We start from the raw sequence: 12863 nt of genomic DNA on the forward strand, positions 1-12863 counted from the left end.
ATCTTTTAAGACCATTACATTAGATGCCTATATATACCTGTGTGTGAATGGATACTGTATTAACAGTGTATGAACCAAGAAAAAAACCCCAGTTGTTTCTAATTATATATAATTTCAGGAGAGATGATGGACTGTTTGTGTAGTTATGGTCTCCTAGAAACCTATTTGGTCCATGCCTCAGTTCCTATTGTATTTTGTCATCCCTCATCATTAGGCTTTATTCTTTTGAACTACTGTAACTTCTAGGACTCATCTTGTACTTCACCTTGAAAGGTGAAGTACTTCACCTTGGAATTGCATTATGTATAACAGTCAAGGGATCTTGAAATATTCTTCAAGGTTATTTAATGTATTTTTGTTATCTCATTCCAGTCCTGGCAAACCTAAGTGAAAAACTGTGGAGTTTATTAGCAGTGCTCTGAAATATTTAGCCCATCAGAATGTGCGAAAAAAGGATTATGTAATCCACAAACATATTTTTTTATACATTCTAGATTTACATTAATATTGCAAAGGCAAGCTTTTCAAAGCTCAGAAATCCCTGCATACATTATAGTGCTTCACCTGCCTTGCCCAGTGCATTTATTTATAGGCCTGAAGGAGCAACATACCAAAACTAGTATTGTGCAAGAGTGGTATGGTCAAAATCTCTTTAATTGAGACAGATGTATCTGCTTATGTGTAGTACCACTCAAACACCTCCTTCAATGCGTTATTTCTGTTAGGTACTATTTTTATACTACAAAAAGTCACGAGCACCATTAGAGTACTACAGTATTATGGCATACTAACGTTTGGAATAATACATGCTTTGAAAGACTTTGTTTTTATGAAGCATTGGTTTGCAGTCTGGTGAGGAAAAGACCTGAAGAAATTGAACAGCCTTAATAAAAAGACATTTTAATTTCACTGACATTATCAAAGACATTGACCTGCTCAGATGTTAATGATTTGAGTGTTAACATCTCTGCTGTATGATTAAGAATGACAGAGAGGAAAAAGCGTTTTAGAGGTAGGACTATACAGGGAAGATATATTTATGTTGTTTTAGGCCTGCAGTTCATAGAACCATGAATAATTTAGGTTGGAAGGAACCTCTGGGGATCATCTAGGGGAACCTCCCTGTTCAAATAGGTCTAATTAGATCACGTTGCTCAGGGCCATGTCCAGTTGAGTCTTGAACACCTCCTGGGAAGGAGATCCTGTAACGTCTCTGGGCATCCTCTTCTAGTATCTGACCACTCTCAAGGTAAAAAAACCCAACCATACCAAAGAATCTGATATATAATTGGAATTTCTCATGTTCTAACTTGTGTATTTTGCCTCTCATGTTGTTGCTGTGCACCTGAAAGAAGAGATAAATCAGAAATGAAGATTCCTGAATATCTAGAGACCAGTGTGTCAACTAACACTGCCTAGGAAAATACAATTGAGGTAGCAGGGTGAAAGGAAAGAATAAGAGGAATATGAAAAGGGCCAACCTTTTAACTTAGAAGGCTTAGCAAGCTATCAATTCTATTGCATTGATGAGTTACACCTAAGCAGGTTTCCACAATGAGCAAAATTCAAACCTGCACTGTTATGAGGAAATTAAAAACTGGAAGATTTGCAGGTACCAATTAAGCATCAATAGCGTTTCTTTTTTTTGTTCAGAGACTTTCAGACTCTCTGGCCAGAAGGGACCTCCCTCTTCACCTAGGCTGACCCTCCCTGTGCAGAGGCTGGGTAATGTTTTTTCAGAACTAGATCAAACAACATCTTTTAAAATGAGATCTAATCTTGTCTTCTGCATTCAAAGGGACGGTGACCTAACCACTTTCTCTGAAAAGTTGGTAAAATGCCACTTACATAACTTAAAAGCCAGCCAGCGTAAGGTAAATATTTTGGACTTCACTATAAGGACTAAAGATGAAAGTTGCTGAATTGGAAGTTGGGGGTTGCCAAGAGACCCCTGTTCACAGCCTGCTTATATTTGGCATGGCCAACCACAGGTGAGTCCCAAACATGGACAGCTTCAAAAACTTTAATTTAGCAAATCTCAAGAAAGTTATAAGCAGAATCAGTTTGGGAAATATATCTGGGCAGAACAAGGTAGATGGAAGATGGTGGCTCTTGAGGAGCGTTTATCAGCTGTCCAAAAGTCACCGTCAAGGAAAAAACATGGACCATACTGTTTTCAGTCGCTAAGGGAAAGCCATGATTAGAAACAAATAAACTATTTATAACAAATGGAAAAATTGGAAACAGGTCATAAGAATGATGAATGAGGAGGCACAAATCTTGGGAAATTGATGTGGGAGTATAAGACAGCCAAAGAAGGAGGTCTCTGGCTGGAAGGTCTAGGGACAGTATCAAGTTATTTAAGAACAGCAACACTAAAAAAAAATAAACCCAGAAATGTTTGGTCACAGCTAGATGCAGCTGATAAAACTGCTTCTAATGGTGTGGAAAACACAGAATAATAATTTCTTTACTACATTTGGAAGAAAGCAGCATGATATATGTATGTCAAATTAGACTGATGAACTAATTTCTGACTCACTAATTATTGACATGTTAAGTAACAGCTGTTAAATCTGGAGGCCCAAATTATTTGTTCCTAAGGGTCATAAAAGAATTGGCTGAGTTGACTTTTGCACCTCTGATAATTTTTAACAAATCTTGGAACGATGGAAAAATGCCAGAAAATCAAGTCTCAGTGATAATATTGTATCAATACTCAAATAAAATGAGAATGATACTGCTAATTATAAATTAGTTAGCCTGATTTGGTCATGGTAACATAAGGGAAAAGTGGCTAAGGGACTAGCTGAAAAAGACCTGAAGGGTAAGATTGTAATTAATGTCAGTTAACATATTTTTAGGGAAATTAGTCAGATCAAACAGTTGTGCTGGGAAGACAGCAAGTTACACTGATACAGACAACACCACTGATATAGTATATATGGATGATTTAGTACCTCATTACACCGATCGAAAACTTTGCACAGTGCAATGGGAAGAGAGCCCACAGTAACTGGATTAGTAACTGGCTAAGTGACGGCTCCCAGTCTATATTTGTAAAGCAGAAGCTGTCACCGAGCAATTGTGTTTCATTACTCAGAAGTGAGTATCAGCTGGCGGTGGGCTCGTCAAGTGGTGTGTGGTGGGGGTTCCTTTGAGTCTGCTTTTGTGACTAGGCACAGGCTGGCAGATGGGTTAGTGCTCAACAGTGCAGCTCCATGTGCGACGGGAGCAATGGTGAGGAGCCTGAGAACCCTCACTCCGATAGCTCTGGCTCAAAGCCATCAGTAAAATCGACCACGGCTTCCACCGGATGATTTTGAAAGAAAACACCCACTTTCTAAGCAAAAGCGTGGAAGACTTCGGCTGGTAGTCCATGCTTGCAGAAAAGTAGCTCAGGGGAACTCAGCGCAAATGAGGACAGGGGGTCTGATAACCACGGGCTGGTTTTTCTTGGGTGGGAAAGCCATCTTGAATCCTTCCTGGCTGTGGCACAAACGCCCTGACTGTAGGCATCTAGCAAGACATTTTCAAAGTCTCCTCACTTATTTAAGGCAGAACTTTTGGGGTTTTTTTTGTTTTTTTTTTTTTGTTTTTTTTTTTTTTTAACTCATTGTTCAAGTTTGAGATACTTTGGAGATAAGATAGTAACAAAACAGGAATACCCCCTGCTTTCCTGATGAAAGAGGCTGAAACTGTTTTTGCTTAAACTTAACAGAAGAAAATTCAGCAACGGGATAAACCTGGCATGGGAAATTTTTGTCAGAAGACAATTATGGGTAATTGTGAACAAGGTATTAGAATTCAAACCCTATGCAGCCTAATCAAAATGATCATTACTGATTCAATAAAACTATATTGTAGATGATGTATCATTTGTTTAATCTCAACTTTTCAACCTTTTTTCTTTTTTTCCATAAAAGGGCTTAGCGTAGGTACATATTTCTCTTCTTCCCACAAACTGTGGCCTGGAGCACTAAGCAAAGGCAGACTAAAGGGAATTTTTGAAGGATTTTTCAGAATGAATTTTGGGTGCTTTCTTCTTAGGTATATTTCTCTTTTAGTAATGGTTCCACTGTGGAACATTTATTCTGACCTGTGGGGAACGTGTCATGATTTGTTTCCTGCTTGAAGACTGATGAAGCTGCTAGCATATGAAACACTAGTTGTTGGCCACGCTGACAAAAAAGGCATTTGTAGTTTTTAAGAACTGTCATTAATCATACCTCGTGTCAGGCAATGAAGAGTGCAGCAGTGCCAGCACATTTCTAAGAAAAGAAGGAGCTGACAAAAAGGGAAGCAGGACTAAAGGACTGGCTGAGACTGGCTGTGTGGCTGCCTGGTGCTATGTCCTGGAGGCAGAGTGGGCTGGTGAGACAGGTAGTGGGGGCCCCCGGGCATCTGCAGTTGAGAAGCTGAGCTGCTAATTTCGTGGTAACTTTCACAATGCACAAGCCTTTGGGAGAGGTGTGGAAGGTGGAAATAGGTTGCTTGCCCTAACTCTTTATTCCTTTGCTTCAGAGGGTCTGTGCCAAGACTATTTTGTTCCTGTGAGCCTTAAAATGATTTTTAAAGTGTGTCAAATTTCAATTGTTAAACAATGTCTGTGAGGAATATGAAGTGTAGCTGATGACAGAGAACATCTAAGATTTATGTACTGTCACCAACTACATGTGGACTTTAGTGCTATAAAGCTGTACTTAAAACTTCCTGTCTAATGTAAACAGCACATTTCTTCTACCTGTTGGTAATTAGGTAAATAGACATGAAAAAATGTGAAATAGCATAAGCAGAACTATACCAGGCACAGATCTACACCAAACGTTACATACTTTTGCATTATTTATTATGGGATATCCATGAACAAACTCTGATTTTCTGTCATGAGAAAAATTCAGCCCAAAATAAACTTCAAAGTCTTCTTAAAAAGAAATCATAAAAACTGAATGATAATGTTAGTATTTTAACAGTAGCATTTGAGAAAAAAAAAATGAATGGCTGTAAATCAGTCCCATCAAATTTAAAACAGATGCTAGAAGATTTTAGTCAATGAAGACTGAATTTCTGGAACATCCTTGCACACTGAGATGTAGATGCAAACCAGGTTGACTCAAATATAGCAGAAAGGATGCAGCAAATCTGGGCAAGGGATATCATAAACTCATAAAAATGTAGCTGATAAATTGAGTAGTCGATAGACTTAATGATAGAAGAACAACAGGCTGGGGAGGCTGTCAGTTTAACCACAGACTTTCTGCCAGAATTGCTCCTCTATGCAAAAGCAGGGAGAGTAGGAGCAAGTGTCAGGTAGAAACCAGGCCTGGAAATATCTAGACAGGTCTTTGTGTCTGCACAGAAATGTCACAGCTACAGAATACTCTCTGAAGGAGTTTTGTGAGGCAATATCTGCCAAACACATCAGAAAAACAAGTCTTTAGTATTGTAAGAAAATCTTCAAGTTACAGTGATCTCTAAGGCCTTCTATAAATATTCTTTTGTCTCGGAGAGACATCTCTTTCCTGCGAGTACAACTGTGTGATGCAACTAGCTTGCTCAGATCTGGGTCAGGTTTGTTAAGGAAGCTGATTTTCTGTAGTTGCATACACCTTGTTCAGGCCAAACACATGCGCTTCCCCTGAGATTTGATGGAAACCAGTTGGTTGCCTAGGGTATACTCCTGCACCCTTATTTCAGCATTTTGCCTTTTCTTCAAATTGATGCTGCCCAGTTACTCAGGCCTGGAATTTCTCCCCCAGCATGGCATTTTATTCTTTGACATTTCAAGCTTGTTCTGTGTGTAAATAATGGTATTTCAGTTATTTTTATTTCTGTTTTCACTTTCCCTGATGGTGTTCAGTCTGCTTTATATGTCAGAATATGAACCATTTGTGCTTGTTTTTATTAGGTATTCTTGGCAACTGCACATTCTTCCTTTATCCTGATTATGAGGAGCTAATTCCCAGTCATTCCATCTTTAACCCAAATATTTTCCTGCCTTGTGTGTACATCTTTGTTAACTAGTTGGGCACATCACTGCAATTGCTGGGCTTTTGCTTGAACATTTTCTATTACACCTGCCAGCTGCTGTTTTGCTGACATTGTTTCGCATGTTTATTTTCTTTGATATTTCATTTTCTCTAGTCTTTACTGAAATACTTTAAAATGGGTTGCATAGTATCATGTAACCTGTGCCTTTTAAAAGCCTTTGGGATTTTGATTCAGAGGTCTTTCAGATATTCCTTTCTTTAAAAAATCACAAGTTTTCTGGTCATTAATGAATAGTCTTGATCAAAAAACAAAACAAAACACCACCACCACCACCACCCCCAACCAACAAAACTCTTCAGGATGGGGAAAAAAATCCTACTTACTCTTTTTTTTTTTTTTTTATTTTCTGAACTATTACTGAGAAAATGGGTAGCATTTCCTCCTGTGGACACAATGTTCTTCCTACCTTTGAATTAGCATTTCAACACAATGTTCCCCTTTATCTCCCTATACAAAATGCAACCAATACTCCCCAAACCAGTCCCATTCCTCTAATTGTTATCTGTTTTACTAGCCCTAATGATTTTCATGTACAAGAGAAAGTGCTGGTTGAATCTGAACTTTTTAAAGGTTTCATCAGCATCTCTCATAATTTTTAAAGCTGCCAGGTTATCTACACAGTGTCACCCTGGAGACCTTGGAACTTTGTTTTTATTGTGATTTTTCTGTACTGTTAGTAATTTTTATCCAACATCTTAGAATCAGAGTCCTTTAAGTCAGAAAAGACCCTTAAGATCATTGAGTCTAACCATTAACCTAGCACTGCCAAGTCCACCACTAAACCATGTCCTTCAGTGCCACATCTACACATCTTTTAAATACCTCCAGGGATTGTGACTCAACCACTTCCCTGGGCAGCCTGTTCCAGTGCTTGGCAACCCTTTCGGTGAAGAAATTTTTCCCAATATCCAATTTAAACCTCCTCTGGTACAACTTGAGGCTATTTCCTCTTGTCCTATTGCTTGTTATTTGGGAGAAGAGACTGACACCCACCTCGCTACAACCTCCTTTCAGGGAGTTACAGAGAGTGATAAGATCTCCCCCAAGTCTCCTTTTCTCCAGACTAAACAAGCCCAGTTCCCTCAGCTGCTCCTCATAAGATTTGTTCTCCAGACCCTTCACCAGCTTCGTTGCCCTTCTCTGGACACACTCCAGCACCTCCATGTCTTTCTTGCAGTGAGGGGCCCAAAACTGAACACAGTGTTTGAGGTGCAGCCTCACCAGTGCTGAGTACAGGGGGATGATCACTTCCCTAGTCCTGCTGGCCACACTATTGCTGATACCAGCCAGGGTGCTACTGGCCTTCTTGGTCACTTGGGCACACTGCTGGCTCATACTCAGCTGGCTGTTAACCAACACCCCCAGGTCCTTTTCTGCTGGGCAGCTTTCCAGCCACTCTTCCCCAAGTCTGTAGCATTACGTGGGGTTGTTGTGATCCAAGTGCAGGACCTGCCATCATCTTCCACTGCCTTGTTCTTTCTCCTGTATTTACTGGGACTTGTGATTTCTATTTTAGGGACTCCATCGCATTCCAGTCCTATTAAATGCTAATTTTAGATAACAAAAACAGAAACAGTAAGCATAGCACTCATGCTGCTATCTTTCAGCCTGACTTCAGCCTCTGCTTCTATCCATGAAGAAGTATGTGAAAATCTAGTGATGATACAACACAGTAATCTTCCAGCAGTTATTTAACTATCAGATGGAACACAAACTTACATCACAGCATTTATAGGAAGCCTGAATAGGCTCCCCAAGGCATGAAAGGACCAGCTGTAGAGCTCTGAAGATGTTGAGGTAAGATCAGCAGATTCATGCTTGAGAGAGAAGGGATGAAGGTGGCTTCATTCTTCCTAAGGGGAGATGAGTCAGTGTTCTTAGTTGTCAGAGTGTGTGCATGCATGTGTGTGTGTTTCTGGAAGGGAAAGGAAAGAGAATGTTTAATGACTACAAAGGTATATAATCGTAGATACAGTAGAGCAGAAGTTCCCAATCTAATCTCTGTGGGCATCTCCATCAACAGTGGCAACACTGGTCACTACAACCAGTAAAGGCTGCAGCAGAAACACCTTTTTTCCTCACCTGTGTCACATGCCTAGATTTCCCCATAGAAGCTGTTTTGGCATCCAGAATTTCAAACTTGCTGGAACTGGAGTGTATCTAGTACATCCAAGTGGCTGCAAGTCTTCTGCATAATTGTTACAGCTAGGCAGCTGTATGTCTAGAAGTTATGATGGTTTCAACACATACCTCGTGCAGCTGCTGCCTCCCCATCAAGTAGAGCCAATGCCACAAGGATGCACTAGATTCAATTACCATCCATATGCTATTCAGTCAGTTGAGCCTGACCAGCATTTCCAGCAACTGCTGTGTTCATTGTGTATGTACAACTTTGATTCACACATTAATAAATGCAGTATGATCCAAAGGCTCAGGCTTACTGCTCACACATACCTACATACATCTGGGAAATCCTAGACCAGCAGTGGGAGGCCACTAAGCCTCACACAGTACAGCTGGAATACAGGCATGGATCCACTGGGATTTGTGGCTAGAAAGCCTCATGCAGTGGGAGTGGGGAGGGTATTAGAAGGTACACAAGGAATATCCCAGATGCTGGGTAGAGACACTCTGAAGACATCATGCAGGGCCTTTGCTGAAAAAATTTCCATTGCGGCTTCTGCAACGGGAAGCCCTGCAGTGCTAGCCTGATGTTTGGGAATGTGCAGTTACAGACCCAAGCACAAACTCAGCTCAGAGACTGTGGGAAGGAAGAATGGCCACCTGAGGGCTGGGTGGCTTTAGACGACTTGGAGGGAATGATGTGGGAGAGGGAGAAAGAATTAGGTAAGTCAGGAGGAGGATTATTGAAAAGTGTAATGGGCAGACTGATAAATCAAGAGAAGGCCTTGGGTTCAGGAGATGAATATAATCTTTCATGGAAACCAGTTCCACTGGCTTGACTTTCAACCTGCACAGAGGTGGATGGAAAATCCCTGCCTTACTCTTGCCAGCGCTGAGAGGCATCCTGATGGCTTCACAAGATGGCAAGGATGAGCACAACGCTCGGGACACAGCGATGCAGCTTTCCCTGCTGCACATGTCAGTCTGCAGTTAGATAAATGCAGGCTAGACAACAGTGTGCCAGGAATTTGTTGGCTGAGCGTAGCATCCATGCAACAAAGTCATGCATTTGCCCACTGTAGCTGGTGATGGTGCCCATGATCTGGCTTTTTTGATTCATTTGGAACAAGAGGGCATTGGTACATGAATTTCATGCAGTCCACGGTGATCATGCTAAATGACAGCTACGGTGCCTGGTCAATTTTCCTTCAACTCCACCCTCAGGCTTGAGCTAGCCTAAGAGATCCCAGGTATAAAGGTAATGTAGGTATAGCCTGGGAAAACTTCTGTTTGTGTAGATCCTTTCTTCCCTCCGGACCTGTGGCTGGGCTAATGAAGGGAGCTGCTAATGTGAGAGCTGGCTCTGTTATTTTTACATCAAGTGGCATATTCTCCTTTAACAGCAAAATTCTTCACTGACTGTCCATGGATCGAGTCTAATTCAATAGCATTAGCTGAGTAACATTTTACTTGATGATTAGGTTTCCAAAGGACTGGCTTATCATCTTGTTGCACTTCTAAGGCAGTTCAGATTTTAATGTCGTTCTTTCTTTCAAGTTTTTTCTCTTTCTAGAGAGAAATGTCTTTTAATTACTCTTTTAGCATGGAATGAAGATAATGCAGAACTATCAACAATGCAATGATAAAATGTCAAATGGCAATATATGCAGGGGCTCTTCAGTTTTCTACGAATTTATGACTGACTTTCTTTTAATAGAAAACATTTTTTTTCTTTCAATGTACAGATATAGAATAAAATCACTTGAAAGCAAAGAGTGAAATTGGATCTCATTAAAACATGGAGTTAGTGGAATGGTGACAGATGGGCCCTGCTGGAAAGGAGATCATTGAACGAGACTGGGACAAGTTGGTGAATTTGCAGTTATAAAGCATGTGGCTTTGTAATTTCTAACCCCCAGTTCTGCAAAGTAATCAGTGCAGTTGGGCCCATATGTCTGCAGGAAGGCTCATTGAGACAGGCATGAAGATCTGTGTAGAGGAACAAGAACATGCAGATATTCGAAAACATAGCTGTAAGGAAGAGAATCAATCTCTTTTCTAGCCAAATTTTAATCTTCCCTCTCCAGAATGGAAGAACATGTCACTATGAAATATGAAGCTGATTTTCGTGCTCCCCTGTAGTGGTTACCGGATCTGAGCTGGAATTTTAAGAAAAACATGAGCCTTTTGAACATTGATCTGACACTGTTAAGTGTTGTCCATCTCAGTATGCCTGTGGCAATGGGTGACAGGTTTTTAAATTATGTTTCTAATAGCACTCTTACTTGTTTTTTATAATGTTGAAAATCTTTATCTTGACTCATTTCTGTAATAAACTTCTGGCAACAGGAAGCTATAATTTATTTACTTAGAAATTTCTCATCTCCATTATCGTAAAGATGTCTTAACAATTCCATTTTTAGGATTGCACAAATGGGGCATAAATCCTGTCTTTCTTTTAAAGCAGATCCTACTTGGATGTAAAACCTCAAATGTGTGAGATTTGTGTCCATCTGAATGATCAGCTTGGGTTTTATCTCCAGGGACAACCTCAGTCATCAAGTCCCATCATATGCAAACCCAGACCACCATGCAGATGATATATTTAACTCGTTATGCAATCTCTTCCATATGTGTAACAAGCTCAATAACTCAGGGGTGGTCCTCCCAGTGCACACTACAGGCAACTATTTGGTTTGAAGGTCCTGAAGCCATGAAGGTCTTGGCCCTTTTACCCAAGCGTCTTTGCAAAACTTATTTTCACTTTCTCAGCTAAAGAATGGCAGTGCTGCTGCTGGTCCCAATATGCACGTGTAGATCTCATATTTTCTTTTACAATCTGCTATTTATGCCCATTTTGTGTCTCTATACAGAAGCTGTCATGAGTATATTTAGTTTCCATAGCTGGAAATTTACTGGTATAGTCGGATACTCTTTCATGGTTCCCAAATTCCTTTTTGATGTGCAAGTTCTTTCATGCCATATGGAAGCACAGAAAAAAAGCATGGAAGTACTTGAAATGTTAACATATAGGTGCTGGAGGCTAATATTATAGGCCAACTGGGTGTAGTAGAAGCTGGTGTCTTAGTGATGAATCAGAAATGCTAGAAGAGGGGGGGAGCCATGTCAGGAAAGGTTGGGAGGATACAAAACTCGAAGTGGCACAGCAAGGGCAATTGCACACAAAAAATTATCTTTCCAGAAGCACTCTGAATGGACCTGAAAGGTGCAAGACCGCCTTTTTGAGAAGCAGAGACAAGAAAGCAAGACAATGCCTAGGTGGAACAGTTTGGCTGAGGTGATGACTGGGAAAGTCTGTATCTTTGATATAATACACAGAAAAAACTCAACAAGGTGTGATTTGGAACTTGGATGTGAAGGTGTAGGGAGAGTTCAGAGCAGAAGACCATACATGAGCTAGGGGTCTGAATTAGGAGGAGATTGAGTTCTCCACCTTGATCAAGAAAGGAAGTAGGGGAATGAGATTACGGCAGTATTAATCATCCTGCTATAGCCATGCTGAGGATGAGCTGGGGCTTCTCTTCATAAAGACCTAGGGGTAAGAGTTGTTCAAAACAAAATGGGATCTGAATTGGAGAGGTTGATTTGTGAGTTGTCCACATAGAACTAATAGTACAATGCATGCTTGCACACATTCAGCAACACAGGGAGGAGGTATACAGAGAGCAGGGACATGAACCAAAGACCAAAGTCTTGTGGCAGTAGTCTTGGCTGAGGGTAGAGTAATGGTTGGGAGGATAGGATGAGAAACATGAAGACAGAGTCACAGGAGCCACTAGTCTTCGCAAAGAGTGTGCTCGCTGGAGACCAGTCACCTCTTGGTCCAAGAGGACATGAATGCTATTTCAAGCTCTGTCAGACTTTCCATGGAACCTGGGGGCCAGAGGAAAGAATAGAAAGTGCGGGGGAGAAAACTGAAGAGGTGGCTTTGCAAATAATGATTGCAGACCGTGTGCCCAGATTGTGATGCTAGAAGGGATCACAGCGGTCGTTTCAGGAAGAATACATGAATATGGATCTGCACTTCCACAGGACTTATTTTGTCTACCTTTGAAAAATGTGAACTACCCTAATAACTTTCCAGAAATGTTGACTTGTGGAAATAGATTGACTTTAGTGCTGATGATCAAGAACATTTGCACATCAAGATCCCAGTTACATTAGTAATTGATCAAAGACAATGTGGTGAGTACAGGAAATTTCTGGTTCTTGTGAAAACCTTTAGGTTTCAGCACAGGACACTTCTGAAAATGTCTTGGGCATCTCTGAGAAAACATTAATAGATGTAGCACAGGCTCACAGAAACAACTAATTCAATACAGTTCTATATTTAATGTTGTTGAGCTACAGAACACCGCTGCAGTGTGGAAAATCACTGGCAGACTTACAGGGATATGCATATTACCCAGTATGACAGAACCAAAGGATGAAAAATTACTCTTAGTCTTTGGTAAAGAGTAGGGAAGTTAAAACAAGCACAAAATTGTAGAAATAGAAAACTCCATCATGGTTTAGACACAGATGCTTTAGCATTTGGAAAGGTCATCATAAACTACAAAACCTAAAGAAATGTCACTTCCTTGCAATGAGCTAAACACAAAGAAACATTTTATAAAGAAATTGGAAGCTTCTGCTGAGCCTTTAAAGCAAAAGAAAAACTAGCAGTT

The sequence above is a fragment of the Tyto alba genome, unplaced genomic scaffold, assembly GCF_018691265.1.
Source record: "Tyto alba isolate M040663 unplaced genomic scaffold, T.alba_DEE_v4.0 Super-Scaffold_14, whole genome shotgun sequence".
NCBI lineage: Eukaryota > Metazoa > Chordata > Aves > Strigiformes > Tytonidae > Tyto > Tyto alba.